Source organism: Narcine bancroftii, chromosome 3 (genome assembly GCF_036971445.1).
Source record: "Narcine bancroftii isolate sNarBan1 chromosome 3, sNarBan1.hap1, whole genome shotgun sequence".
Classification (NCBI taxonomy): Eukaryota; Metazoa; Chordata; class Chondrichthyes; order Torpediniformes; family Narcinidae; genus Narcine; species Narcine bancroftii.
This window is the reverse complement of record NC_091471.1, coordinates 147,077,982-147,091,550: the sequence shown is the minus strand read 5'-3', so window position 1 is coordinate 147,091,550 and position 13,569 is coordinate 147,077,982. Positions and strand designations below refer to the sequence as shown.

At 45.9% G+C, this 13,569-nt stretch overlaps 1 long non-coding RNA gene across 7 annotated transcripts in view; it reads left to right on the top strand.

Annotated features, from left to right (window-relative positions):
* The window catches only part of LOC138757683 (uncharacterized), a 70,345-nt gene that overhangs the window by 31,983 nt on the left and 24,793 nt on the right, over positions 1–13,569 (top strand). For 5 of the 7 annotated variants that reach the window (XR_011353814.1, XR_011353816.1, XR_011353811.1 and 2 more), the window contains exons 4-5: positions 949–1,073; positions 6,021–6,210. The exons of 1 other annotated variant lie outside the window; for it this stretch is intronic. This is a non-coding gene — a long non-coding RNA (uncharacterized lncRNA). The remainder of the gene's footprint in view (positions 1–948; positions 1,074–6,020; positions 6,211–13,569) is intronic. One more of the 7 variants, XR_011353812.1, reaches the window with a different exon arrangement.

The window sequence follows — 13,569 nt, the reverse complement described above, 5'->3', positions numbered from 1 at the left end:
TAGCCTTGCTGTGCTAACATTGCCTATGCATTATCTCTACCATTAAGGACACTCCCCTTGGGTATAACTGTGTATGCACCCATTGTTTTTCATTATTGTACCATAAGTTTCTGCTAATAAAATCCATGAATATTGTTTGACCACATCGTCTTTGTCTACTTCATCAACTGGCACTACAAAAGCATATACTTCAGACATGGCAAAAAATAAATCATGTATTGGATTGAAGGTGGGGATATCTCCCAAACCACCCTTGACCCAGAACAACTTAATACCCATGACTCTGGACAATAAGATCCTGGACATCTGGGGTTGTAAAGAGAACATTTGGTATAAATCAAAGTATTGAGTATGGGAGTTGTGATGAAATTGTACAAGACTTTGATGAGGCCAAATTTGGAGTATTGTGAGCAGTTTTCATCATCTAACTACAGGATAGCTATCAATAAGATAGAAAGAGTGCAGAGAAGATATACTAGAATGTTGCCTGGGTTTCAGGAACTGAGTTACTGAGTCATTCAGGTTAGGACTTTATTCCCTGAGTGTAAATGAATGAGGGGAGATTTGATAGCGGTATTTAAAATTATGAGGGGTTGACAGAGGTATCAAAAATTATGAGGAATGAGCTGCCATCTGAAATGTTGAATGTGGGCTCAATTTTAATTCTCAAGAAAATTTGGACAGGTTCATGGATACCAGGGATATGAAGTGCTATGGTTAGGGTGCAGGTCAGTGGAATTTGGTTTAATATGAGTTTGACGGGATTATAATGGCTAAAGGGTCTGTTTCTGTGCTGTATTTTTCTGTGGTTCTTTGCAATATGAGGTTCTAGGATGGTTAGCATGAGTAGTTCCTTTAGTTATTCAGTATTATCACTGTCCATGGGAAAAAGCTGTTTCTTAGCCTGTTGGTTCTGGCTGTGATACTCCTGTATCTCTTTCCCAACAGGAGCAGCTGAAAGATGCTGTGTGCTGGTAAGGCCAGCCTGACCATTAAGCCAACCAGGCAACTGCCTCGGGCGCAGACCTCAGAGGGGCACTGGTGAAGAGAGCAAATTGTACCCCACAGTTCAGGTAGGCCAGGGGGAGAGTTTGGAGTCGATGTCAGGAGCTTGAGTATGCACCTGTAGGCCGACTGCCAAGGGAAGGGGGGGTTCGATGTCAGAATCAGGAGCTCCAGTGTGCACCTGTAGGCTGACAAGCAAGGGAAAGGTTCAAAGTCAGGCATCGAGAGCTCCGGTGGGGGTCTGTACTTTGACTAGCGAGAGGAGGGTTGGGAGTCGGGTGTTGGGAGTTCCATGTAGGCCAAATGCCAGAGGGAGGATTTGAAGTCGGCATCAGAGGCTCTGGTCACCAGAGTCAGGAGTTCCTGATGCCTGACTCTGAAACCTCTCATCAGCCTACACCGCAGCTCCTGTTGCCGGAGTCCTGACTCCAAACCCTCCCCTTTCCCCTTAGAATACCACACACTCACATCAGATTCCAGTAGTGGTAGGCTGAGGGGAGGGTTCGGAACTTTCGAGTTGATGTTGGGAGCTCCAATGTGCACCTGTAAGCTGAAGGAAGGGTTAAGCTTTTGGAGTCGGACATCAGGAGCTCAGGACAGGAACTAGCTGGTGTCTAATAGCAGAATAGCAACCAATATTCATAGATGAGAAACAGAAATACATAAATTCTGAAAAGATATCAACTCAACAATTACTCCATGCTTTTTTGTTGTTGTTATATTAATGATTTTGTTTATCCTAGTTGTCAATGTTTCTTAAAACATGAGAATTTCAAAAGGCAGACTAACAGAAAAGCATTCTTGAATTTCCATGCTGAACTTATATAGTTACATTTTCCTCAGGGTTCTCTATCAACGTATTGCATGTTCTCTGTAATATGGAGAAACTCTCCTTCCAGGCATTTCTTAGAGAGACATGTAATCACCTTTCTAATTGCTATAGTTGCTGCTGTCTCACTGTGGTGCATTGAATAGAGCTCCTACCTCACAACTCCAGTGATCTGGCTTCTGCCCTGAACTCTGGCCCTGTCTGTGTGCAGTTTGCACATTCTCCCTGTGACCATGTGAGCTTCCTTCCTCTGGATGCTTTAATTTCCTCTCGAATCTCAAAGTTGTGTGTAAATGAGTTGTAAAATCTGGGGGGGGGGGGGGGGGAAATGATAGCAATGTGCGAACATTTTAAAAAAAGGGGATAGTGTGGCAGCTCACATCGCTCGTGGTGAACTGGCCCCGCTTGTATCGCTGCACCGATGGGGCAGCCGCAAGAAGATGGCGCTGACGGGGGACCTACGTACCTCGTGGTGTAGGCCAAAGCGTGCACCTCCGCTGATGCGACGGCGGAGCCATGGAAGTTCCTAATGAAGTTTGAATAAACAGTTCGTTTGAAACCCCCATCGTGTAAATGATGTATTTCATTCTGTGTAGCACGCGCTACATTGGTGACCCCAGTGAGCCTAAATGGTTTTCTGGCCTCCTAATATGGACCCAACAGCAATCAACATGGTCGCGCTGATACTTGCCCACCCCCTTCTGGACACATTGTCCACACACTTGGTTCGTACAAGTGGAGATGCAATTTCACCTCAGGCACATCACCTCAGGGACCATGATGTTCTACCACATTGTGAGTGCGCTCGATGAAGAAACCATGGCCAGGGTGGATGACCTGATCCACAACCCACCAGAGGAAGGTAAATACCTCGCTCTCAAAAGCCTTCTCGGGTCCTTCAGCTTCTCCCATCAGCAGCGTGGTGCCAGGCTCCTGCACCTGGATGGTCTTGGCGACAGAACCCAATCTGCCCTTATGGAGAAGATGCTGGCCCTGGCAGAGGGTCACTGACACTGCTTGATGTTCGAACAGGCTTTCCTTGAGCAGATGCCAGAGGATATCCAATTCCTGCTGGCAGATGAAGAATTCTCAGACCCATGCAGAGTTGCAGCCCACGCAGACATGCTCTGGCAGACCAAGTGAGAAAACAAGGCTGCCCTCAGCCAGGTCACCCACCCAGGACCCAATTGGCTGCAGGTGCCCCCCAAGCGCAAACCGGAAGAACACCATCCCACCTGGTGTTTCTACCATCAGCGCTGGGGGGCCCAAGCCTGCAAGTGCAGGCAGCCCTGTTCGCTTCAGTGAAATGACCCGGCCAGCCGCTGTTAATGGCTGCGAAGGCTGGCCGCACTAACAGCCTCCTGCATGTGATCGATAAATCCAGTGGCCAGCATTCCCTGGTAGACATCGGAGCAGAACTGAATGTGCTTCCTCCGACCCTCGAGACCCGCACCCACGCACGAGGTCCAACCCTACGGGCAGCCAATGTATCCTTCATCAAGACTTTCGGCATATGCAGCGCACAGATTCAGATTGGCAAGGACAGATTTTGCTGGAAGTTCGTACTGGCCTCAGTGGACATAGCGCAGCAGGGAGCAGATTTCCTCTGGGCACACAGCCTGTTAGTGGACATCAAAGGTAAATGGATGGTACATGCCCACACCTTCCAATCCATCCGCCTTGATTCCACAAGCACATGCGACCCGGGAATAGTTTCCATCAGTGCCCCCACAGACAAGTATTCTTGCATGCTCGATGAATTCCTTGCCATCCTGTAGCCACAGTTCACTTCCGCCATGCCCCAACATGGAGTCCACCACCACATTTCGACCCAGGGCCCCCTCCATGCCAAAGCCAGGTGGTTACCCCCGAGAAAATACAACTGGCAAAGGAGGAATCTCCCGACTTGTAGGAGCTGGGGATTGTCCGCAGGTCAGATAGCCCTTGGTCCTCCCCACTCCACCTGGTCCCAAAGGCTTCTGAGGATTGGTGACCATGCGGGACCTACCATCGCCTCAATGATGCAACCAAGCCGGACCGATACCCCATCCCACATATACAGGACTTTATGGCCTAGTTGCATGGCACTAGAGTTTTCTCTAAGGTCAACCTGGTACGAAGTTACCACCAGATCCCGGTCCACCCCAACGACATCAGCAAGACCGCCATCGTCACCCTGTTCGGCCTATTCAAGTTCATGTGGATGCCTTTTGGCCTTAAAAATGTGGCCCAGACATTTCAACAGCTGATGGACGCAATTGTCAGAGACCCGGATTTCGTGTTTATCTATCTTGACGACATCCTCATCACCAGTTGGGACCACAATGAACACAAGGTCCATCCGTGCACTATTTGCCCATCTGGCAGAGTTCGGTCTCACCATCAACATGGCCAAGTGCCGGTTTTGCAAGGAGTTCCTGGGCCATACCATCTCCGCAGATGGGGCCGTCCAGCACCTGAGAAGATCGCAGCCGTTCGCCAATTCCCAAAGCCCGACACCCTCAAAGGTCTACAGGAATTCACCGGGATGGTAAACTTTTACCACCGCTTCATCCCAGGGGTGGCTCGCATCATGCAGCCATTCTTTGCTCTGATCACCGCCAAGAACAAGACCCTGGAATGGATAGAAGAGTCCGAGAATGCTTTCACCGTGATGAAGGAAGGTGGTCGTTCCTGGTCCACCTGAAGCGCATGATCATCTACTTGTCCACATTGAGACTTAGGTTGTTACTCTCGGACCATTTCACATGTTCCACCTCTTCTTTGTGACTCTGTTGGCTGATTGTAGTGATGCCGTCATGAGCCAGTAGTGTGAACAGGAGCGTGCTGAGTTCACAGCCCTTCGGGGCCCAGTGCTCAGAATGACTACACTTAATATTCTGCTACTGAACTAGACAGACTGTGTTCTTTCTGTTTCAAAGTCCACTCTCCAGTTACAGTGAGGGGTGTTTCTTCAGGGTACCACAATTTCCTCCCACAACCAAAGAAACTCTAGTTGTTAGGTTAATTACTTTCTCCAACTTGACACGAGTGTAGAACAGTGATATGAAAATGAGCACTCTGCTATTGACCAGTGTGAGAGAATTGGTTTCAAGGAAAATAAGAGGTAAATTGTAGGATTGCCTTGGAAATTGACTGAATGGCCTCCTTTTTTTGTGAGGAAATGTATGAAATTAAAATATTAACTCAACTAGATCTGTACTCACAAGAGGACAGAAGAATGAGATCCATTTAATTTCCATGTACAACATTTAGTCATGGTTATTTACTAATCAGAACTGAGATAAGGAGACAATTTTTCACTCAGAGGCTGGTAAACTGTGAATGTGGAAAGTGGTTCACTGATAATATGGCTAGATTTCTACACACAATGGGCATCAAGGGATTATAAGGAGAGAGCAGGACAATGGTATCGAAATGGAGAATCAACCATAATAGTATTGGCTTATAAGCAGACTTACAGAACTAAATGCTCAACTCTTTCCCCTATTTTCCATGTTTCTATTCTCATTCCAGGAACTTTACACAGTGGAAGTGCTATTAACTCAACCAAGAGTATTAAATTTGACAAAAAAAATTTTCCAAGTGATTTGTGTGCTTTTTCATTTTGTCCTTTCATTTCTTTTTCTCCTACATTGCATCGTGATGGGCACCAATGACCTCCGAGAGAAATATGTACATAGAACTTACAGCTCTTCGGTACATGAAAGGGCTTGTGTGCTGTATCTTTCCTCCAATATGAATTCCTATCAGCATGTTAAAAACAATGGTCAGAGAGAGAAACAGTTATACATAGAATTTCATTGTTGATTGATGACACTCAACATAAACACACTTTGTTGCAGTGACTGGTCCCCGTACTCTATCTCTGAAATTTCACTGAAGTTAGTGGAAATGGAGAAGAATATCGTCACGGATATTATTGGACCTGTTTAATATTTCCGGCACCTTCTGCTTAGATTTCTGATTTTCAGCATCCACCACTTTATATTGCCCTCTCTCACTTACCTAATCTAACTGCCTCTTAAATGCATCGATGAAAGGGCTTCAAACATAACATTGAGTTTAGATGTAAGACAAGATTTGTATTGAAGAAACATGAAATATTTGAGTGTTTAAACAGCAGCTGTGTTGTGATTCCTGTTGGTCTACAACCTGGTAATTTCATGATTTTTGTTCTCTGCAGATTTGTTTACATTGGTCTCATGTATCTTGTTTGCTGGTGAGCTGGCGACATGAATTGCACCTGTGAAAAGAGCAAAGATCATAATGTGATCCATCTTCATTAAGTCTCTGTCCAATTCATACCAGGGCATGGTAGAGTGAAAGACTGAGGTTATTTAATTAAGTCATCACCACTTCATTTCCACATTGAAGTAATGTTATTTTTTTATAATTTATCTTTCTTTATAATCAATATCCATTTTCTAACTTCAATTTTAAAAAATATTTACGCATAATAGAGGCTGATTCTTGCCATTGAAAACTGTGCTGCCCAAATGTATCCCATTAACCTATAACCTCATATGTTTTGCAGGGTGGGAAGAGACCAGAGCACCCAGGGAGACCCCATACAAGTTACAGGGGGAAAATGCAAACTCCTTAAAGACAGCAGCAGAAATAAGGCAGCAAGCACAACCAAAGGCCAGCAGCCCACACTGCTGCAGTGGCCCCAACATGTGAACCAGCAGGTGATCAGCAAGGGCACCTTAAAGGCCAGTGACCCCAAAATAGAGCTGGCCTTGCTGCACAGTCAATAGACAGGGACAGCGCATGGGGAAGAAGGGCATTGTTATGCAGGAAAGTACCCACGCATGGGAAACCAGCTTTTGATATGCATGTTGTGATGTCAGTCAAGGGGGGCCACAGTGGGAACAGTGCAAGTATAAAAGGTGGGCCTGAACCCTAATAAAACTCAGAGCTTAACCTGACTACACTACTTGTGTGTGTGTCTTCTTTCAAGTAGCTACAATTGGTAACCCCGACAATTGAGACGATATCTAAACCCAGCAATGAGCGAACAGACAGCAGTCAATGTGGTTGCTCTCAAGCAGTCGACCTTCTGGATGAATCAACCATGCATGTGGTTTGAGCAGGCTGAGGCACAGTTCCAGATCTGGCAGATCACAGCAGAATCCATCTGGTACTACCACATGGTCAGTGCCCTGGACCAGGACACAGCAAGCTGGGTGGCCAACTTTAACCAGGACCCCCCATCAGAAGGTGCATGCACTGCCTTCAAAGACTTGCTGATCAAGACCTTTGGGCTCTACCTGGATGGGTTAGGGGACAGGCCCCTGTTGCCCTCTTGAATGAGATGCTGGGCCTCCTGGGCAAACACGAGCCCTGCATCATGTTTGAGCAGGCATTCCTGGAGCCACTGCCTGAGGACATCTAACTGCTCATGGCTGACACAGATTTCAGGGACCCCAGGAAAGTCACAGCATGAGCAGATATTCTGTGGAAACAAAAGAGAGAATGTTCAGCATCCATGGGGCTCATCACTAAACCCTGCAGCCAGACCCATGCAGAGCTGCCGAGAGAACAACAGTGCCCTAGAAGAGGTGATCCAGATGGCCAGTGGTGTTTCTACCACCAGAGATGGGGCACCAAAGCCCACCAGTGCAGGTCACCATGCACATTTCAGGGAAACATTAGGGCCTGCCATCGCTAATGGTCATGACGGCCGGCCACCAAGATAACCTCCTGTATATTTGGGACCGCAAGTCCAAACGATGCTTCCTCGCAGACACAGGAGCAGAGGTCCGTTGGTACAGGATACCAGGAACAGGCAGTCAGGTCCCATGCTGAGGGCTGCCAACAACAGCATGATTCAGACCTATGGAACCCGCAAGGTCCAGTCGGGAGGCAGCCTCTTCTGGTGAGTGTTCGTGTGGCCGTAGTGGAACGGCTATGCCTTGGGGCAGACTTCTTGCACACCCACAGCCTGCTAGTGGACCTCAAGGGAAGGAAATTTGTCCATGCCAAGACTTTTCAAACCTTTCCTCTCAAAGATGCCAGGCTCCCAGCACTCCACCAGGACTCCATGCAGAGATTGGACAACGAGTATGCCAGGGTCTTGGCCAAGTTCCCTGCAGTTCTCAGCCCCAAATTCACCACGGTGAATACAGTACAGCACCACATCCTGACCCATGGTCCGCCATTCCACATAAGGGTAAGATACCTTCCTCCGGAGAAGCTCCAACTGGCAAAGGAGGAACTCAGTAAGCTGGAGGTGCTCGGCATCGTATGGCAGTCAGACAGCCCATGGACTTCTCCCCTGCACATGGTACCCAAAGCAACTGGGAGCTGGAGACCATGCAGCATCTATCGCCAACTCAACAAGGCCACAACACCAGATCGGTATCCCGTGCCACACATCCAGGACTTTGCAGCTAACAAGGATCTTCTCCAATGTGGACCTTGTGTGGGGATATCATCAGGGTGTATCGGGATCTGATGATATCCCCAAGACTGCCATTATCACCTCGCCTCATTCAGCCTTTTCGAATTCCTCTGAATGCCGTTCAGGCTAAAGAATGCTGCAAAGACCTTCCATGGGCACAGTGGGCCGAGACCTGCATGGCACCTTCGTGTACCTGGACAGCATCCTGCTGGTGAGCATATGGCGCATCTCTGCAACCAATACACCTAACTGAGCACATTCAGCCTGATGGTCAACCCAGCCAAATGCCAGTTTGGATTGGAGGCCATCAACTTCCTGGGCCACAGGATAACCAGGGAAGGGACCACACCGCTATTCAGTAACATGGAGGCCAACTGGAAGTTCCCCAGACCCAGCACGACCAAGCAACTACGGGAGTTTGTGGAGATTATCAATTTCTATCACAGGTTCATCCCCTCAGCTGCCTGGATCATGTGGCTCTTGTTTGCCTGGATGGCAGACAAAGTGAAGGATATCACCTGGGACAAGAAGTCAGCAGAAGCCTTCATGAGGGCCAAGGAAACCCTAGCAGATGCCACTCTTCTGGCACATCCCAGGTCAGACACTCCAACAGCCCTGATGATGGTTGCCTCAGGAACGGTGATCGGCGCAGTTCTGGAGCAGCAGATTGAAGGAAGCTGGCAGCCACTGGCTTTCTTCAACAAATATCTACAGCCTCCAGAACTGAAGTACAGTACTTTTGACAGAGAGCTACTGGTGCTGTACTTAGCCATGCACCACTTTAGGCACATGTAAGGCACATCTCTGGAAAGGACAACATGGTGACCAACACACTGACCAGGCCAAGTATCCATGCGCTATCAAGGGGAGTGGACTTCAAGGCACTGATGGAGGTTCAGCAGAAAGATGAGGAGATGCCCCAATACAGAACTGCCATTTTAGGAATGCAACTCCAGGACATCCCAGTCGGCACAGGTAACACCACCCTCCTGTGCAACGTGGCCACCAGTCAGGTCAGACCCATTGCCCTGGAGGCTCGGAGATGACTGGTTTTTGACTCAACCATAGACTGGCTCACCCATCTATCAGGACCACAGTCCAGTTGGTGGCCAGCAAATACATGTGGCAAGGTTTGCAGAAACAGGTCAGCGAGTGGGCAAAGGTGTGCACGCAGTGCCAAACAACCAAGGTAGAGCAGCACACCAAGACCCCACCTCAACACTTCAAGCCTGCAGAACAATGGTTTGACCATATCCACGTGGGCACAGTAGGACCCTTGCAGGGTCTGACCTTGCCAGCCTTTGGAGTGCCCAGCTGCATCACACAACAGCTTACCACCCACAATGAGTTGGTGGAGTTCTTCCACAGGCACCTCAAAACCACACTCTTGACCAGAGACCAAGGACCCAACTGGGTAGACGAGCTACCATGAGAGCTGTTGGGCATCTGTACGATACCCAAGGAGGACCTCAACACCTCTTCTTCCAAATTTGTCTATGGACCTACACTAGTGGACCCAGGAGAATTTGAACCATCCCCAGGTGGACAGCAGGACAGGTTTGCACCATTCCTCAGCAGGATGAGGGAAAAAGTCAGCAATCTTCCCTCAATACCACTTTCCAGACACGGACACATGAGGATCAATATAATAAAGACTGCAGGAATGTGAGTATGTTTTCATTTACAGTGGTCCACATTGTCCACCACTTCAGAGGCCATACAAGGTCACACCAGGTCATCCGCAACAATTGGGCCACATTCGAGCTGGAGGTCAGAGGCAAGGTGGAGGTCTTCACTACATACAGGCTGAACCCAGCACACCTGGACCCAACGTGACCAGTTGAGACACCAGCACCACACCGAAGAGGCAGGCCACTGAAGGCTGCAGAGATTTTTGCCTCCAGGCACCAAAGACAATAACGTGGACAATACTGCTGGTTCGGGAGAGGGAGGAATTGTGGCAGCCCGCCACGATGGCCATAGAGCCTGTGCTCCAGGCAGCGAGCGCAACCAAAGGCCAGCAGCCCATGCAGTGGCACTGGCCCCAACAAGCAAACTGATGGGTCAACAGCAAGGACAGCTTAAAGGCCAGCAATCCCAAAAAGGTGCTAGTCTTGCTGCGCAGCCAACAGACCGGGACAGTGCACTGGGAAGAAGGGCATTGTTATGCAGGAAAATACCCGTGTGTGGGAAACCTGCTTTTGTTATGCATGTTATGACGTCAGCAAATGGGGGACACGGCGGGAACAGTGCAAGTATAAAATTCGGGCCTGAGCCCTATTAAAACTCAGAGTTTAACCTGGCTCCACTATGTGTGTTTGTCTTCTTTTGAGTAGCGCGCGACTACAGCATATCATTTGTGTTTGAATTGATAGATTTGCAGTCAAGGACAGTGAATTCTTTAACAATAGATTAATTATCCCACATTCACCTTTCCAAAGGTTAAGATGTACGTGGTTCAGCAAAATAGATCAGTTTATAGCCTCATTAGTCACTATTAAAACCTGTATAGAATGCTGTTATTTATGGGGCATCCCAATTAGATAGTGTGTTTGCAACACAATCTTGCTCAAGGACATTCAAAAGGCACAAAGAATATCAACATTTGCAATTGTAACATACCTGTCTTTTTCTCTCCCCCTCATTCAATAATTTATTTTATATTAGTTAATCACTTTTAAACCATTCAAGGTCAATTTTGTTTTACATTATTGAAACAATGTTTCTCCCATGAGAAATTTTGGTTCTGCGTAAACTTACTTAAAACTATTTTCATGGGTGAACATCCACAATGTGAATGCAGAGGGGAATGATTCTGGCTAACCAGTTTGCTTTCAACGAAATTAGATCCCAAGATGAATATTTGCAGTCTTACAATATGGTTTCTTGAAACATTCATAAAACAAAACATTCTGAAAAAAAATCCACCTAAAGACCATAAAGACCATAAATTGGAAAACAAATGGGTATACCGATTGCACTTTGAGTAAGAAATTGACTGTCGAATTTCTAATTTCTGTCTGATAGTCTAATTTTGCAGACAACCTGAGCCTGCCTCAACAGTTTTCTGGGGCAATTCTGGAACTTCACTCCCCTTTGTTTTGATGTCTGAGTTCCACTTTAATACTTTCGTCTGAAAGTTCTGAATTATTCTGTTGCCAAGAGGCTGCTTTTGTACATGACAGCAATTCAAAGGAAATATTTATCTTGATTAAATAGGTCAAGATGACCTGGGCATATCTTCTCAAATCAGTAGGAAAACTATGACAACATATAATAAACAGTTCACTTTCAGTGATCCACACCAGCTCTGGCATTCATTTTGATCATGTTTGATATGTACTATAGCTCAATCTAGCCATCTACCTGTCACTTTTTTAGGGCAATACACCAGGGTGCCAGCTAATTTAGATTCAATATTATGTAATGAGGTGGGATAAATTAATAATCTGAAAGTGATCGCCCAGAAAAAAAAGGTGGTCAAAATATGATAGAAATTCAAATTCAGTTTGAAGGTGAGTAACTTAGGTCTGCAACTAGTGTTCTAAATTTAAATAAAGGTACAAGGATGGAGTTGGCGAAAGTAAATGGAGAATTATGTGTATGTATTATGAGCCAGGACACAGCTTGTTGACAGTATCAGTAGATGCCAAATTGGATGCTGCTGCAACAGTTGAATACTGAACACAAGATATGTTTATGCCAAAGTGGAAAACCAGGTGTTGTAAAGCCACTGGCATACCCTCTGCAATTATGGCACAAACTGTTATGGACTTGTACACATAGCTCTTTGAGAATATTTTGAGCAGAAGGACATCTGTCATCCTTGAATAAGTACTGCATCTCATAGAGACTTAAAATGCATGCTTTAGAGGTAAAGACCTATGTCAAATCCATAGCTGTAATTTAGCAAGGCATTCCAGAAAATCTCATTACTTCATCATTCTTACCACTATCTGGTAATCATTTTTCATTGATGGTTCTGAATATGAATACATTGTTCTTTGCAGTTTGGAAGTAATCAAGAGAAAAAATATAATTTTTCAACTTTTTACTTGAATGCTGAGGTTGAAAATTCTAACAAATGTTATAAAACATAGAAATAAGTAAAACCTTGATGAAACGTTTGTTATGTACCTTTATTTCTGCTACATAAAGTGCACTGTTTGACCAGTTGAGTTTCTCTCACATTATGTTTTTACTTCAACCCATGGTGTCTGCAGACGTTTGTGATTTACAAAAGGAATGTCAATTGGATCAAGCGCTGGAGTCTCCTTATTCTTCTTTTGTATTTCCTTATACATGAGTGTTGCTTTCCTCATTACATGGTTATCTTCCTTCATTTTTTTTTCATGCATTTTCCCCCAAGCACAGCATGTTCTGGATTCTTTGCATTCTCTGAATTCTTCTGAATTCTCTATTTTGAAATCTTAGTTGCTGTAATAGAGTCACACACAACCACAAAAACAGCCCCTTTGATCCACAATCCCTTAATGACCTTCAAGTATCTCTCTATCTTAATCTCCTTTACCAGCAGGTAGCTTTTTAAACCTTGGTAATTCAAGAGAATGCACCTTGCTTCCACCACCAACAGGGGCAGTGCACTCCAGGTTCCACCCACTCTCTTGATTAAAAACTTTCTTCCTCAGATCTCATCTGAACATTTTACCTCTTAGCCTAAACCTATCCCCTCTAGATCTAGATCCCTAGTGGCTGTGAAGAGATGAGGGGGTAAAACACAAAAAATCTACAGATGCAGTGATTGAAGTAAAAACACAATGCTGGAGAAACGCAACAGGTCAAATAGCATATTTATGTAGCAAAATGAGAATGTTGGTTATAAGGAGGAGCAACTCTTAATATTCTGTCTGGCGATTTTCTTCAATGGGATGGCACCAACATCAACTTCTCAAGTTTCTGCGAGAAACACCCTTTTTTCCATATCTCTTTTCATCCTGCTCTCCAGCTCTTTCCCTCTATTTACTGTCCTCTAGACTCTATTTTCTGAGGTGCCTTCCCTCACTGATCCACCTATTGCCTATGGGCCTATGCTCCTCCCCCTTTTTCACCTGCTGACTATTAGGAGGCCTGCAGCATTCCTTTCCCCTTTTTTTCCCCAAGCTTCATCCAGTGTCTTCCTCATTGCTACAATCAAAACTGCAATGTCACGTCCTCTTTTGCATTTCCTCTCACCATGTCCCATCTCTCCTGAAGATTCCATACAGTGGAATTTTACGGTACCAACCTTTCCCTTCTTTCAACCTTGTCTCTGTGATCATAAAGATATGATATTTCTATTTACTGATTAATAGTTAATCTCTGTGACTGG